Here is a 14552-nt window from a genome sequence, read left to right as displayed (position 1 = left end):
ATGTTAAAGAACAGAAAAGGAAGCATATTCTTGAGGTTCCGCTTAATTGCATACAATGTTGGTTGCCCACTCATGATGAATCACAGCGCCCAAAGAAATGCAATTCAATGTTGTCTCTATATGTGGCAATTTTGAACAAGAGTCATTAGGATCATATTCTGAACAAGAGTCAACGGGTGGGGAGCGTATGAGTTTCATTGCATCCAGAATGGCACTCAATGCCTTGGTGCCAATTTTGTAAGTCATTGCAGTGTTTAGCTTCAAGAGTGGACTGCTACTAGTGCGACACAAAGCAGCTACACAGACCATAGTGTAGATATAACAGGAAAACCATAAACATCAGAGTAAAATCAGCAAAGTGGAACTTGCTGGAATATATGTGCTAGTATTGTCGGTACGGCTAGAAAGGCTCCGGATACCATCTCTCTTCAACTGAAGGTGCGGTACTGTTAATATCAGTGTAACTCTCAAAGGCGACACAACTCCCCGCATTTCCTTGCTATTCTTATAGGATTCAGGTGGGCAGGCCACTACAAATCCTATTCCCATGTTTACAAAATCCTACGAATCAAATAGGCCCGAAGAGTTCAAAGTGTCCATCACAGCCGACCGTATAGACCTCTACACTGCAAATGTCCCTACTCATCTTCACTACAAGGAACATATTGTACTACTATCATACTCCCTCCGTTCCAAAATATAAGTCTTGGTAGAGATTTCCACTATGGATCACATACAGATGTATCCAGATACATTTTAGAGTGTAGATTCACTCATTTTGCTCCATATGTAGTCCATGGTGGAATCTATACAAAGACTTGTATTTAGGAACGGAGAGAGTACTTATTAAAGAAGAACGTAAGAGGAACATGCTAAAGAAGAGCAAGCAGATTTTGGATAATAAAATGTTCGTTGTGTAGTGCCCACACATGATGAACCAGAGCGCATCAAGAAAGCAACTCCCTGCTGTCTCTCTATATGTGGTGCACGTGCTTTTCGAAAGTAAAGTAGGAGCATTAGCTGGACAATTAAATGTTTTCTGTTTTAGTAATATCAGCATCATATCAGATTCGTACTTGAGCAACAAGTTTGGAATTATGAGTGGCACGTTGTTTAGCTTGATGGATTCAGGAGCAGTGCTAAGTAGTTACGATGATGGTACTAAATATAAAGGCATGTATGCATGCAAGTCGCGTGACTTTTGTCATTTGGGTCAGTCGACCATTTCAGGCGGTTGGATGAAGATCCTACGTCTCCTAACCCTTCTTCTTCCTCGTCTTTGATTCTTCCCATATAGAACACCGCACGGGCCACCGGCCAGACCACCGGCCCCCACCTCCTGTGTTCCTCCGCCACCCCACCCCCGCCCCCGCCCCAACCCCCACCCGCGTCGAGTTTTCTTCATTTGGCGAGGCCCCACAACCACCCGAGCCCCTTCGATCGCACCGGCGAACTCCGGCGAGCTCTGAAAAATCGACTGACCCAATTTTGAAATTTAGTCTACTGTGATTTAACTAGTGTTTTATATAAAAGGGGAAACCATAAGCATTGGGAGTATAGTGTTGAGCGTGCCATGGCGGATCTGAAGGTGCAAACCGGACAAAGGCAACTTCTCAACCAAGACAAGAAATCAGAGTAAAGCAGTGGCGATCTATTTTCTTGCTGCGATAAATAAGTTGAGCAGATACGAAAGAGTACCGCCTCTGGTGCGGCGCCGTGTACGCATCTGCTGAGAATTTGACGGTGCTGCTGTAGCGATGGCTGTCGCCAGCGTGGAAGCAGATCTAGGAGGGTAGACGGTGGCGGCGGGGCGCGGTGGACGAGACGGTCGTAGGAGCGGCGCCGGCAAGGTGGACGACGGCGGGGATGAAGCGAGAGGACGGGATGCAAGGATCCCCGTCCGAAGCCGTGGATGAGAGAGGTCGATCTCTTGTAATGGACGGCGGCGTCGGGGTATCAGCTCCGGCATGGTGGAGGAGGACGGTGGTGGATGGGGTGGCGGACGGCGGCGGACGGAGGAGGGTGGGGTGGAGAGGGTGTTTTGGCGCCCACGGAGTACGAATGGGGAAAAGGAAGGTAGAGAGGAAGGGGGAACCATATATTCAGGGCGTGCTTGTCTCAAATGCGAGGAAATTTACAAACTTAGCCCCCGTTTCAAATTTCTACTACATCACAACAACATTAGTCGGTTGGGGATAGGACGGTAATCTCGCATACACCAAATATTTGCCGACGAGAGTTTGTTTTTGGCGCCACCGTGTATGAATATGAATCAGGGAGGGAGTCGATTTCGGCCGAGGACACACTGTGTTTTGGCGCCCACCATGTATGAATCCGGGTGAGAGGCGGTTACGTCACGTTTGGGTGAAATTACAAACCTACCCCTATCGAAACCTATAGAAATCCAGCAGATAGGCTTGGCGTGGCAAGGATAGGTAGTAGTGATTTCCATCTCGCAGATTTTGGTTTCAGGCGGTTACTGCGACTTTCCCCGCTTCGTTCAAATTTTGCAGAGTGCACATTTACCGTGCCAACTCAATTCGAATCCCGTTTGTATTCTATTTTTTTCGGGCGGGATCCATTTTCAATTGGAATTACATTCTATATACATCATTTTTTATATACTTTCAAAAGCACAACAAAGAATTCTGCTCCTTTATATGTATAGTATGATTTACAAATACAACGATCTCGAAATCTTAAGGTTGAATTCGAAAAAATTTAACCAGATTATATTCTACTAAAATGTATGGATCAGTAATATCTACATATTAAATAACATAGATGCACGTGAATTCATATGAGTATGCATGTTTGATAGATCAATTTTGGTTCGAGTATTTATTACATGTATCATCATCTCGAATTCAAATATTTGAATCCCTTTTTTGTTCACTCCTTGCACGCCCATCTCTCTCGCATGCATGCTCCTTTAGGTAGCTATCACTCTCTTTTCTCCAGCTAACCCGCACGCTCACTTCATGTTTCTCCTATCCTCGCAAACATGGTCTCTCGATGGCTCCCTTGAGAAGTGTCACACTCTCCCTATCATTATACATTACACGGTTTTCATTATCTCTCACGTCTCTACTATTCTATGGTATCACTCGGTACCTAAGCTTTCTTTTTCACCACCACACACACAGTCTCCACTCGTCTTTCACTTTGTCTTTCTCTCTATGGGATTCTCTCACACACCCTATATGTCTCTACATATGACTCATACCACTAAAATTACTCTCTCTCCCTCTCCTATAGACACAACATTTGTTGTGGTCTCCTTTTCGTCTCCATCCCAGACTGACATTATTTATTTGTTTACCGATCAGAAAACCCCGACTACCGTCTCCTCTCTCTCTCTCTCTCTCTCTCTCTCACAGACACACACACACACAACTCCTGCTTCCACTCCCCTTCCCGACTACCGTCTCTCTCTCACACACACAAAACTCTAGCTTCCGCACCCCGACTCGTATTTCTCTCACAAACATTTATCGACTAGCTAGCCTCTAGATAGGTTTATACACCCGCACACTCGTGCTTCCACCATCGCATACATGTCTCTCTCCCGCTCCTTGTATCACTAGTAGAAAACAGGGCTTTGGTCCAGGCCGGGTCAGCCCATTAGTCCCGGTTCAGTCCAGAACCGGGACCAATATGGGCATTGGTCCCGGTTCATGAGCCCAGGGGGCCGGCCGGGCCACGTGGGCCATTGGTCCCGGTTCATCTGGACCTTTTGGTCCCGGTTGGTGGGATGAACCGGGACCAATGGGCCTCGCTCCTGGCCCACCACCATAGGTCCCGGTTGGTGGCTTGAACCGGGACCAAAGGCTCCCCTTTAGTCCCGGCTCATGTCACCAACCGGGACCAATGAGATGCCTATGTATACCCCTCGCTCGCGAGCAGAGCACCCCAGTGCTCTGTTTTTCTCTGGCCAAGGGGGAGAGGGCTTGGTGGTGCTCTGGCTCACCTCCTATGCACACAAGGTGTTCGATGGAATGCCCGAGCCACACTACTTAAGCTTTCTCCTCTCCAAGCTCGACCTCCAAGCTCCATTTCCATAATATTTGTCTAGGTTTAGCGGTCCGTCACGCCCCGTCCCCGTCTTCACCGTCGTCGATCACCCGCGCCGAGCTCATCGCCGGCACCACCGTGGTGAGCCTCTTGTTCTTATCTTCTTTCTGAAAGGAAAAATATTCTTACTTGTATGTTTACATAGATACTTGTATTATTTTCTTACTTTTATTATTGCATCTTATATAGTGCGATGGTTTTGGTATCCGCCCCCATCGGCCCTCATCCTGTCTATGATTCAGATGTGGTATATATATATTATCTTCATAACTATTGGTTCATTTATTGTTTATGAAAATTTATGCCGACCAACGTGACATAGATTTTATTTATGTAGGATGTATGTGAATCGGAAATGCCAACCGACCCTATTGTCGAGAGGTTAAATTTATTTGAAGAAGAAAATAATTTGTTGAAGGAAAAAATAAAAAAATTGAGGAGGAGAAGATGATATTGGAGTTGCATGTTGTGGATGTCGTCGATGATCACAAGATCAAGATGGATGCAATGCGCTTGAAGATTAGAAAGATTAGAAAATATGCCATTCATACCGAGGCTTGGTATCATTATGCCGTTGGATCAATTGTTACCTTGGTTGCGATTATGATCGCATTTGTTTTCGCATTGAAATGTTTTACATAGTTTCAATGTATGGTTTAATTAATTAGATGCTTTGGAGAGCTATATGTTGTTAGATGAGAACTATGTATGCACTTTGGTTTTAATGTGATGATGAACTTCTATTAATTTGGACACTTAATTATATATAATGCACGCAGATGAACCGGCAATGGATGTACGGTGACAGACACACCCGCGAGTACATTAAGGGCGTGCATGAGTTTCTCGATGCGGCTGAGGCAAACAAGCAGAATGGTTTTATGTGTTGTCCATGCACTGAATGTGGGAATACGAGGTCTTACTCTAACCGGAAAATCCTTCACTCCCACCTGCTTTACAAGGGTTTCATGCCACACTATAATGTTTGGACGAGGCACGGAGAAATAGGGGTTATGATGGAAGACGGCGAAGAAGAAGAGTACGATGACAACTATGTGCCCCCTGAATACGGTGATGCTGCAACGGGGGGAGCTGGTGAAGATCAAGAGGAACCAGACGATGTGCCCAATGATGCTGCAACGGGTGAAGCTGCTGAAGATCAAGAGGAACCAGACGATGTGCCCGATGATGATGATCTCCGCCGGGTCATTGTCGATGCAAGGACGCAATGCGAAAGTCAAAAGGAGAAGCTGAAGTTCGATCGCATGTTAGAGGATCACAAAAAAGGGTTATACCCCAATTGCGAAGATGGCAACACAAAGCTCGGTACCGTACTGGAATTGCTGCAGTGGAAGGCAGAGAATGCTGTGGCTGACAAAGGATTTGAGAAGCTACTGAAAATATTGAAGAAGAAGCTTCCAAAGGATAACGAATTGCCCGACAGTACATACGCAGCAAAGAAGGTCGTATGCCCTCTAGGATTGGAGGTGGAGAAGATACATGCATGCCCTAATGACTGCATCCTCTACCGCGGTGCATACAAGGATCTGAACGCATGCCCGGTATGCGGTGCATTGCGGTATAAGATCAGACGAGATGACCCTGGTGATGTTGACGGTGAGCCCCCCAGGAAGAGGGTTCCTGCGAAGGTGATGTGGTATGCTCCTATAATACCACGGTTGAAACGTCTGTTCAGAAACGAAGAGCATGCCAAGTTGATGCGATGGCACAGTGAGAACCGAAAGAAAGATGGGAAGTTGAGAGCACCCGCTGACGGGTCGCAGTGGAGAAAAATCGAGAGAAAGTACTGGGATGAGTTTGCAAAGGACCCAAGGAATGTATGGTTTGCTTTAAGCGCGGATGGCATTAATCCTTTCGGGGAGCAGAGCAGCAATCACAGCACCTGGCCCGTGACTCTATGTATGTATAACCTTCCTCCTTGGATGTGCATGAAGCGGAAGTTCATTATGATGCCAGTTCTCATCCAAGGCCCTAAGCAACCCGACAACGAAATTGATGTGTACCTAAGGCCATTAGTTGAAGAACTTTTACAGCTGTGGAATGGAAACGGTGTACGTACGTGGGATGAGCACAGACAGGAGGAATTTAACCTTAAGGCGTTGCTGTTCGTGACCATCAATGATTGGCCCGCTCTCAGTAACCTTTCAGGACAGGCAAACAAAGGATACCACGCATGCACGCACTATTTAGATGACACTGAAAGTATATACCTGGACAAATGCAGGAAGAATGTGTACCTGGGCCATCGTCGATTTCTTCCGACCAACCATCAATGTCGAAAGAAAGGCAAGCATTTCAAAGGCGAGGCAGATCACCGGAAGAAGCCCGCCATGCGCACCGGTGATCACGTGCTTGCTATGGTCAATGATTTACACTACGTAATCTTTGGAAAGGGTCCCGGTGGACTAGCTGTTCCGAATGACGTTGAGGGACACGCACCCATGTGGAAGAAGAAATCTATATTTTGGGACCTACCCTACTAGAAAGACCTAGAGGTCCGCTCCTCAATCGACGTGATGCACGTGACGAAGAACCTTTGCGTGAACCTGCTAGGCTTCTTGGGCGTGTATGGGAAGACAAAAGATACACCTGAGGCACGGGAGGACCTGCAACGTTTGCACGAAAAAGACGGCATGCCTCCGAAGCAGTATAAAGGTCCTGCCAGCTACGCTCTTACGAAAGAAGAGAAAGAAATCTTCTTTGAATGCCTGCTCAGTATGAAGGTCACGACTGGCTTCTCGTCGAATATAAAGGGAATAATAAATATGCCAGAGAAAAAGTTTCAGAACCTAAAGTCTCATGACTGCCACGTGATTATGACGCAACTGCTTCCGGTTGCATTGAGGGGGCTTCTACCGGAAAACGTCCGATTAGCCATTGTGAAGCTATGTGCATTCCTCAATGCAATCTCTCAGAAGGTGATCGATCCAGAAATCGTACCAAGGCTAAGGAGTGATGTGGCGCAATGTCTTGTCAGTTTCGAGCTGGTGTTCCCACCATCCTTCTTCAATATCATGACGCACGTCCTAGTTCATCTAGTCGACGAGATTGTCATCCTGGGGCCCGTATTTCTACACAATATGTTCCCCTTTGAGAGGTTCATGGGAGTCCTAAAGAAATATGTCCGTAACCGCGCTAGGCCAGAAGGAAGCATCTCCATGGGCCATCAAACAGAGGATGTTATCGGGTTTTGTGTTGACTTCATTCCTGGCCTTAAGAAGATAGGTCTCCCTAAATCGCGGTATGAGGGGAGACTGACTGGAAAAGGCACTCTTGGAAGAGACTCAATAATATGCAGGGACGGATATTCTTGGTCTCAAGCACACTACACAGTTCTACAGAACTCTACCTTGGTGACCCCGTATGTCGATGAACACAAGAACAGTCTGCGCTCCAAACACCCGGAGCAGTGCGACGACTGGATTACATGTGAACACATCAGGACTTTCAGCAGTTGGTTGGAAACACGTCTCAGAGGTGACAACACTGTTTGTGATGAGTTGTACTTGTTGTCCAGGGGACCATCTTTGACTGTATTGACTTACAAAGGATACGAGATAAATGGGAATACATTTTACACGATCGCCCAAGATCAAAAGAGCACCAACCAAAACAGCGGTGTCCGCTTTGATGCAGCAACCGAGAGCGGAAAGGACACATATTATGGTTACATAGTGGACATATGGGAACTTGACTACGGACCTGATTTTAAGGTCCCTTTGTTTAAGTGCAAATGGGTCAATCTGTTAGGCGGCGGGGTACAGGTAGACCCACAGTACGGAATGACAACAGTGGATCTGAAAAATCTTGGGTACACTGACGAACCGTTCGTCCTAGCCAATGATGTGGCACATGTTATCTATGTGAAGGACATGTCTACCAAACCGAGAAAAAGAAAAGATAAGGAAGCGAATACATCATACGATGAGCCAAAGCGCCACATAGTTCTTTCAGGAAAAAGGGACATCCTGGGAGTGGACGGCAAGACAGACATGTCTGAAGATTATGAAAAGTTTCATGAAATTCCTCCCTTCAATGTCAAGGCTGACCCAAGCATCCTGATAAACAATGAAGATTATCCATGGTTACGGCGCAATAAGCAAATGACACAAGCGAAGAAAAAGTGAAGACTTTCTCCCGCAACTATTATGATGATACCATGCCAACTTTGTAACACACGAACATGCTACCATTGTCCGTTTTGTACATGCACATGCTATGTGGGTGAAATTATGATACCATCCCAACTTTCAACTTTTTCAGAGTTCATTTGAAATGCTTTCATGTCTTATGGTTCAAGGTTTTATGTGTTGAGGCAAATGGATCAATATGTCAGGAGGCGGGGTACAGGTAGACCCACAGTACGGTATGACAACAGTGGATCTAAACAATCTTGGGTACACAGACGAACCATTCGTCCTAGCCAATGATGTGGCGCAGTTATTGTCCGAAACTTTGATACTTCGAAAGTGATTGTCCATTTTGTACACGAAGTGCATCAAGTTTTTGTCGTAACCCTCTCTACTTTTTGGAACATGCTATGTGGGTGAAATGATGATACCATGCCAACTTTCAACCTTTTCAGAGTTCATTTTAAATGCTTTCCAATTTCAGGGTCATTTAGCTCAAAGAATGAATTAATAGCAAACAGAATGAACTACAAAACTTTTATGAAAATAAAAACAATCAATTAAAATATTATGTTATGATCAACTAAAATAAAACTATAATATTCTTCAATAGCAAAAAGAATATAATTTTTGTGACCTAAAATCAAACTATAAGTATTTAATTGTAAGTATAAATAAAAAATAAATAGCAAAAAAGAAAAAAAATCTATTTTTATAGTAAAGTTATTCATAAACTAGTGATTCACACAAATTTTAAAAAATACAAATTTAAACTATTCAAAATTTTAAAACTAATGGCACTAACAGAAAGTTTATAATTTTTGTGACCTAAAATCAAAAAGAAATCACTAAAAAACTATAAGTATTTAGTTGTAAGTATAAATAAAAATAAATAGAAAAAAATTCTATTTTTATAGTAAAGTTATTCATAAACTAGTGATTCACACAAATTTTTAAAAATTCAAATTTAAACTATTCAAAATTTAAAACTAATGGCACTAAAAGAAAGTTTATAATTTTTGTGACCTAAAAGCAAAAAGAAATCACTAAAAAACTGTAAGTATTTAGTTTTAAGTAGAAATAAAAAAAATAAAAAAACCAAAAAAATGTAGAAATAAAAAGGAAAAAACCAAAAAAATGCCACCTACTGGGCCTCCACGGCCTGAATACGACTAGAAACCCTACATGGGCTAGGATTCAAGCCCGCAGAAGGCCCAATAGGCCCACAGGCAGTAGCAAGTTTAGGCCTGAAAGCCTGCATAAGAGAGGAGCTCGAATGGGGAGGCACACCAGCGCTTATAAACAAGTGTCGGCGCCCTTCAGCTAGCGAGGTGGGACTAAACTTTCGGCCGCGCCAGCGCCAGCACAAGGCCATTGGTCCCGGTTGGAGGCACCAACCGGGACCATAGGGGGGCATTGGTACCGGTTCGTGGCACCAACCGGGACGATTGCCCCCCTATGGTCCCGGTTCGAGCCACCAACCGGGACCAAAGGCCTCTGCTTCCCGCCCTTTCGGCTGCTGAAAAGAGACCTTTGGTCCCGGTTGGTGGCACCAACCGGGACATTAGGTAGGCATTCGTCTCGATTCATGCCACGAACCGGGACCATTGCTCTGGGTATATAAGGTAGCACTTGTGAAAATTTCGCCAACTGCTCCCATTCCCCCCGACACCGCCAGGCCGTTCGTCGTCGTCGTCGCCGCCCCGAGCCCGTCGTCGCCCGCTCCCCGTCGCCGTCGCCCCGCGCCGCCGCAGGCCTTCTCCCCGTCGCTGCATGCGCCGTCACCGGCCTCCTCCTTGTCGCTGCGTGCGCCATCTCCGGCCCCCTCACCGTCGCCCCGCGCCGCGTCGCCGGCCTCCCCCGCGCTGTCGTCGGCCTCCTCCCCGTCGCGCCCCCAGTGAGCTCCCCCCTTCCCATCGATCCCTGTCGCTCTGACCATCGCCGCCGCCGCCGCTCTCTGTGTGTGATAAAAATTTTCATATGTGTATATGTATATGCTCATATGTATTTGGATTTGGCTATGTATGTATGTATATGCTCATATGTATGTATGTATGTATGTATATGCTCTCTGTATATGGATTTGGCTATGTGTATGCTCTCTGTATATGCTCATATGTATGTATGTTCATATAGCATTTTTTCTATATATGAATTATTTTTTTGTTCATGGATATATGCTAAAGAAAACGAGGGGGTGATAGATGATGATGAGGGGTCGAGAGGGGGACGAGAGGTCGAGAGGGGTCGAGGGGAGAAAAAATGTTATCAGGGACGAGGGTCGTCGAGGGGTCGAGAGAGGGACGAGGGGTCGAGAGGGGTACGAACCGGGACCAATACTCTGTGTATATAAGCAGGACTTAGAAAGAAGAAGAGGAGAGGAAGAAGAGGGGAAATAAATAAGAAGAAGAAAAAAGAAGAAAAAGAAGAGGAGAAGAAGAAAGGAATAGTGGAGAAGAAGAGAAAATAGAATATATTCTATTTTCTCTTCTTCTCCACTATTCCTTTCTTCTTCTCCTCTTTTTTTCTTCTTTTTTTCTTCGATCTTCTCCTCTAGCTATTCCTTTCTTCTTCTCCTATTTCTTATTCTTCTTCTTCTTCTTCTTCTTCTTCTTCTTCTTCTTCTTCTTGTTCTTCTTCTTCTTCTTAATTTTTATCGGGAACGAGGGTGTCGAGGATCGCCGAGGGGTCGAGGGTCGGGAACTAGGGTAGAGGGTCGAGGGTCGTTAAGGGGTCAAGGGTCGAGGGTTTCAGGGTCGAGGGTTCGAGGGTTCTATAGGGTCGAGGGTCGAGGGTTCCAGGGTCGTCTAGGGGTCGAGGGTTCCAGGGTCGTCGAGGGTTCGAGGGGTCGAGGATCGCCAAGGGGTCGAGAGAGGTTTCCTAGTGTCAAAGTATTGAAGAAATCCATGGCTTCATCATTAGCCGGAAGTAACCAGGGCATGATGAAGTCCTCCAAAGTTATTTTGGAATGGTGTCCCGGATAGGATAATTTGCCTTTTTGTATGAATTTCAGCAAAGGCCTTCCAAATAACGATATTTGGAAGGTTCTTGCTGAACTTTGTACCAAAAAGCGAATTATCCTATCTAGGACTCTGTTCCAAAATAACTTTGGAGAGCTTCATACCATCATGCACCTGTTACTTTCGCCTAATGATGAAGACATGGTTTTGTTGAATCCTTTGACACTAGGCAACCTCCCGACCCCTCGGTGATCCTCTCAAACATGAGAGGAAGAAGAGGATCGCCGAGGGGTCGAGGGTTCCAGGGTCGTCGAGGGTTCGAGGGGTCGAGGATCGCCGAGGGGTCGAGAGAGAGATTTCCTAGTGTCAAAGTATTGAAGAAATCCATGGCTTCATCATTAGCCAGAAGTAACCAGGGCATGACGAAGTCCTCCAAAGTTATTTTGGAATGGTGTCCCGGATAGGATAATTTGCCTTTTTGTATGAATTTCAGCAAAGGCCTTCCAAATAACGATATTTGGAAGGTTCTTGCTGAACTTTGTACCAAAAAGCGAATTATCCTATCTAGGACTCCGTTCCAAAATAACTTTGGAGAGCTTCGTACCATCATGCACCTGTTACTTTCGCCTAATGATGAAGACATGGTTTTGTTGAATCCTTTGACACTAGGCAACCTCCCGACCCCTCGGCGATCCTCTCGAACATGAGAGGAAGAAGAGGATAAAAAAAGAAGAGGAAGAAGAACTCCTCTATTCTTTCTTCTCCTCTTTTTTTCTTCTTCTTCCTCTTTTTTTATCGGGAACGAGGGTCGTCGAGGGACATAGATGTAGTGTCGTTGTTGTCGATATATACCCCCTCCCGATAGCTTCAACACGTGGGGAGTCGATATTACCCCCTCCTTGAAGCGTTCTCGAGGCCACCCCAAACCCTTGAAGCGTTGTCGAGGCCACCCCAAACCCTAGAGAAGCAGCGTCGAGGCCACTAATTAATATATATGATTCCTTATTATGATTAGGTAGCTAGTTCTACGTTTGCCACTAATATATCCATCTGTCATGTTTGAATAATAATTGCCATGTTGTAAATATTTGTAGAAACTATGGACACCGCCCGAGACGAAGCAAAAGAAGCGTTGTTGAGGGACATAATCGCAGAAGGAAGTGATGTCGTCTCGTTGTTTCTCAACGACACCGATGTTCTGGAAGGAGAGGGTGAAGAAGCTGGCTACGGTGACCTAATGCCTGTGCAAGAAGAAGAACATGAGGACGGCTCCGGTGACCCAATGCCGGTGCAAGAAGGAGACCGTGATGACGGCTCCGGTGACCGAACCGAGTCCGGCCAGGTATATATATTAGTTAAGCCTGTGCTGACTAGCTGATTGATGCATTCATTGTTTTGGTATGTACACATATTAATTAAGTCTTTGTTCTTTTTTCTAGCCCTCCGGATCGAGCACAACTTCGGTAAAGAGACGAGGCCCGAAGAAAAAGTTGAGCTCGGATGAAAAGTTTGAGATCATAGCAATCGCGCCCGACGGCCAACCGATTGAACCCATCCGAACAAAGAACGCATTTGTTGCTCAGTGCGGGGTTCTGGTTAGGGACAAGATCCCGATAAGCATCCAGCAATGGTTTAAGCCGGCTACAGAAGACCCTGAGGTGTCTTATGTCAATGATATGCAGAAAAATGATCTTTGGACTGAGCTGAAGTCAAATTTCACCCTACCGCCAGAGGATAATCCAGAGAACCCAGTTAAAGAGCAATTAATCAAGTCTTTTGCTCTTAAGAGGATGGCAGAACTATTCAGGAGGTGGAAGAAAGAGCTGAATAAGTTTGTCGAAAATAATGAGACACCAGAATTCAAGGGCAGATATGAGAAGATCAGAGATCACTGGCCCGCATTTGTGGCCCACAAGACATCGGAAAAGAGTAAGAAGATGTCGGCGACAAACAAGCAAAATGCTGCGAAGAAGAAGCTTCACCATCGCACGGGGTCAGGTGGCTACCTCGTAGCCCGGCCTAAGTGGGCCAAGACTGAGAATGATCTGGTTGATAAAGGGATCGAACCAGAGACAATTAACTGGCCAGACCGTTGCCGGACTTGGTTCTTCAGGGCTGGCGGAACCTTGGACCCTGTAACAGGGAAGTGCATTTGGACGAACGATCAAATGGACATACCAGTCAGGAAGCTTAAGCAGTATATCGAAGCAGCGCAGCAAGGGACGTTCTTTCCAGACAGAGAGAACGACGAGCTCACAATGGCCCTCGGGAATCCTGAGCACCCTGGACGGACACGAGGCACGCCAGGCTCCATTCCGTGGAAGGTTGGGTTTCCGGACGCAGGCGGTTACAAATCCCATGAGAGGAGGAAAAAAGTGCAGCAGACCCAAATGCAGGCGCTGCAAGCAAGGGTAGACGCGATAGAGGAACGAGAAGCAAATCGCAGCAAACGTACTGCCGAAGCTTCCCCCGAAGCTACCCCGCCATCTCAGCGCAGAAGCAGCATGGCTTCCACCGAGCTGCTTCAGCCGGAGCATGCCTTGACGGCTCCTGCCAGCTATCCCGTGGATGCTATCATGGAGTCTCAAAATTGCCACCTTATGACGCAATGGATGAATTTGAAGGTCAAGGCGGCTGTTGGCTCTGTTTATCCTACTGAAACTGGCGCAACTTTTCACTGCCGGCCGATTCCAGAAGGATATGCTAGGGTGATGGTGGATGAAATAACGGAGGGATTTGAGGACCTCCAGCTTGACCACCCTACCCGTGAAGGGGAGACTCGGCTGGGGTCTGCTCTGAAGACTCCATGCCTATGGCGGAAGGAGCTCATCAACCTTCCGAACTGGACGCCTCCACCTCCTCCTCCTCCTCCACTGCCTCCTCCTCCGGCGAGTGACGATCAGGGCACTCGACCGGCTCCTTCTCCAGCACGTGGAGGCACTCCGCCTCCTTCTCCGCCTGCGCCGGCGCGCCCGAGCAGCCAGCCTCCTCCTTCTCCGCCTCGTCAGCAAGGGCGGAAGAGACCTGCCGCCGCTCCGGCTGCTCCGGCACATCGTAGTCCTTCTCCTCCGCCTCGTAAGCAAGTAAAGAAGACAACCGCTCCGTCTGCTCGGCCGACGTCTAGCAGTACAGCCAGAGGCGGGAGGACATACAAATTCGGTCCTTCTCTGAAGACTCCAGAGAAGTTACCATACAATAGGACCCTGGAGGAGAATGCCGAGATCGCACGAACCGAAGTGGATGACTGGTTTCAAGGGTTGAAAGCAAAGAGACATCCACTTCCAGAGGAGAAGGTAGATCCAGTGAAAGCGAAGCGCACTCTGGCTGCCTTGACAAAACCACTGAAGTCTCCGCCGAAAGGAAACTA

Source organism: Triticum aestivum, chromosome 7A (assembly GCF_018294505.1).
Source record: "Triticum aestivum cultivar Chinese Spring chromosome 7A, IWGSC CS RefSeq v2.1, whole genome shotgun sequence".
Classification (NCBI taxonomy): Eukaryota; Viridiplantae; Streptophyta; class Magnoliopsida; order Poales; family Poaceae; genus Triticum; species Triticum aestivum.
The sequence above is the reverse complement of the archived record's forward strand: the minus strand, read 5'-3'. Positions refer to the sequence as shown.